We start from the raw sequence: 3,436 nt of genomic DNA, 5'->3' as shown, positions 1-3,436 counted from the left end.
TCTCGACTGAATAGATGTTGATGCGAAGAGGGGGGTTTCTCCTGCCGACGAGAACAATAGAGGAGGTAGGGTTTGTTTAAGTGTGTTGATATGCTACGTAAACCCTTGTGTACATATCTTCTAATAACTGGCCCCCAAACAGTCAATTACCCACATGCACTTCACCCGGCCCAACCAATATTTCAGTATGTTTATACATATATGCAATCGGCCCACATGTTTAAGTAATAAAAGTCTACGTAACATATAATATGCAATCGGCCCACATGTTTAAGTAATAAAAGTCTACTTAATCGGCCCACAAAAGCTTTAATTAGACTTGTGTGAATTTGGGCCTAAAGTAACATGTAACTAAGATGAATGTGGCCGCATTTACTCGTGGCCCATAACGTAACCAGTTATCACCCCCGCTTAAAGGAAAACGATGAGGATCTTAGAATCGTTAAGACAAACGACACTAACCTGTAAAGTTCGGGTTGTCACATGACATCTCTGCAATGAGACTAGACTATATCCATCATTGTCTAATCCATCAAAGTGACACAAACAGGGATTGAACTTGAGTCTCTATTGGAGAACCCAAGCCTCTCTATCACTAGGCCACAAACAGTAGATAATAAGTTGATTATATTACTTATGAAATTAGTAATAACTAATAAGATCCAGGGAGCTCAATGAATAACCAATACTTTTACTAATATCACTTGTACTAGACACAACTATTGGCTTAAATACAAATTACACATTACACATTATACATATTATTATTATTATTATTATACATATTATTTTTAACTGATGATGAATAGTGAAACTAATGTTTTTATATTATATTTATTTTAATTTCATTTTTTCTAATTTGTTTTTATTGAAAATGGATACTGTGTTGCTATCGTATCAGATCGAATCGAAACCGATAATGATATTAAGATGGGTACCATGACACTAATGTACCAAATCAAAGCGAAACCGACAATGATATTTAAAATGGATACCATGACGTTATAGTACCAAAGCGAACAGGAGCCGACAATGATATTTAATTTATTTATTTTTCTATCATAAACTTTATAAGTGCCAATAAAAATATAAGAAACACATTTTTTGTATCGTAAACTGTACGAGTATTGATATGAGACTTACCGAACCAATTTAAACCGAATAACATCGGTACCAATATCGACAGTATGGGAACCAATATTCCTTTTTATGGTTTTCAATTGATTTTTTTCTATCGAAAACTGTAAACTATACGAGTGCCAATAAAAATCTAAAAAAAACAATTTTTTATTGTACACGATACAAGTGTTTATACGGAACTAACTGAACCGATTTCAACCGAAAACATTAGTAAAAAAATATTGGTAGTAGCGAAACCGGTATTCCTTTCTTTGGTTTTCGATTGATATAAAGTACGTATTCTTTTGGGCATAACCCGGTTTATTTTATAGTTTTCTCTTTCAGCTACTATAGCGAGTGTCGGTACTAGAACGAACCAAACGGATACCAATTAAGTTCCCGCCGCATAGCGCGGGGGAAAAACACTAGTTATACATATCAATTGAAAGTGTGTATGAACAGTTTTTCAATATTTTATTTTATAGTGTTCATTTACTTTTTAATTCTATTTTCACGTATTTATTTATTTTTACTATTTTATTTAATTATTTAGTTTAATTTTTTTAATAACTTGCGTTTGTTAATTTACAAAAGAAAAAAAAATCCGCAACAATGTTCTTTTTAACATTGTAGCATAACTTTTGTTGAGAATGGATATTGTGCTGCATGTGTACCAAACCAAACCAAAAGCAACAATGAATGATAAGTATTATTTTGAGGTATTTATTTATTTTTTTAAAAAATATTATTTATCATTTATTTCGATTTTTTTCTAATAAACTGTGTTTATTTTTTTTTTCAATATTGTGGTAAAGTTTTTTTTTGAAATAGATAATGTGCCACTAACGTACCAAAACGTACCGAATCGATTGAACAACATCTGTATCGACACCGCTATTAATTTTTCTTGTGTTTACTTTTGATAAACCGGCACCATATCGTTATTATACCATAATAAACCAAACGAACAACATTGGTACCGGTACTTGTATTCATTTTTATAGTTTTCGATTTCGATAATTTTTAGTTTATACAACTTTGTCTGCAACGATATATGAATAATGACATCCATACTGTGACGATCTGAATCAATCAATTCCGTTTGAACATCGTTGTCGGTACCCGTGTTCATTTTTGTCGTTTTCAGTCGATTGATTTATATACGAAGTGAATGTATCATACTGGTATTGTAACGAACCAAATCGATACCAATCCATGCTCGCGGTAATGTACCGCCGTAACGCGCGGTTAAATCACCTAGTTATACATATGGATCATAAGGGGTGATGAACAGTGACATGATGGTGGGATTACTTGAAACTGTCGGAAATTCTGAGCATCAAAACTAATTACACAACTGTTTATTTTTTTTCCCTTTACATGTCATTATAAATTTTGTTGAAAACAGAGTTGTATTCAAGGTTGAGTTTTCATTATGGTATCTCAAACTATACGAGTGATGGTACCATGCCAGTACCATACCGTTATTATCGAATCGATATTTGTTTTTATGGTTTGCAATCAATGTAAAACAAATGTCGGTATCCTCTTGGGAATATTACACTTAACTTTTTGGCTTTTTTTTTCTTTCGCTTGCTATAGCGAGTAGTGGCGGATGTACTTGCCAGGCTGGGTTAGCACACACTACCTCTCAACTTTGTCGGCGATGTGGAAATTAGTGCAAAATTTTATTTCTTCTCCGTTTTATGTATCGAATACCCGTGAGTGAGCAAAAAAATTTATTCTCCATGCTACCCTTGAAATTTTCTTCTAGATCTGCCACTGATAGCGAGTACCGATATCGTAATAAACCAAACCGATACTATCAAATTCTCGTCTCAGAGTGCGACTAAATGCAAGTAGTCTATATTTAAACGTCGGTTGAAGCATTACAATGAAGTTCATATAAGAGTCTCTTAGTGGGCTTGCACCCATTTAACTATTTTAACTATTTAAGGGACTTAGGTATCATGTGGCCATAGGTGTGGTCTTTAATATCAAGCACAAACTTAAAACTTGAACTCAAGCCCAAGTGTAAAACTCCTAAGGAAACTTGTCTCGAAGTCTATGAGTATGAGGCCTTCTTTTTCAACGTTGGAGATCGACGAAGTGATAAATTCTTTTGACTCTGGCTCAACTAATCCTAATGTTACACATTAAGCTTCGAGTTCCTATCAGCATGATGTAAAAATATAGGGCAAAAGATCAAATACAAATAGTCTTATCGTACAAAACGTACCGAAAACATGAAAAGGTAAATAAAAAACGCGGTAACATTTTCGTAAATTATTTACTCGTAGAGTAATTATCAAAATTA

The sequence above is a fragment of the Helianthus annuus genome, chromosome 11, assembly GCF_002127325.2.
Source record: "Helianthus annuus cultivar XRQ/B chromosome 11, HanXRQr2.0-SUNRISE, whole genome shotgun sequence".
In the NCBI taxonomy this organism is placed as follows: domain Eukaryota; kingdom Viridiplantae; phylum Streptophyta; class Magnoliopsida; order Asterales; family Asteraceae; genus Helianthus; species Helianthus annuus.
This window is presented reverse-complemented; position numbering follows the sequence as displayed.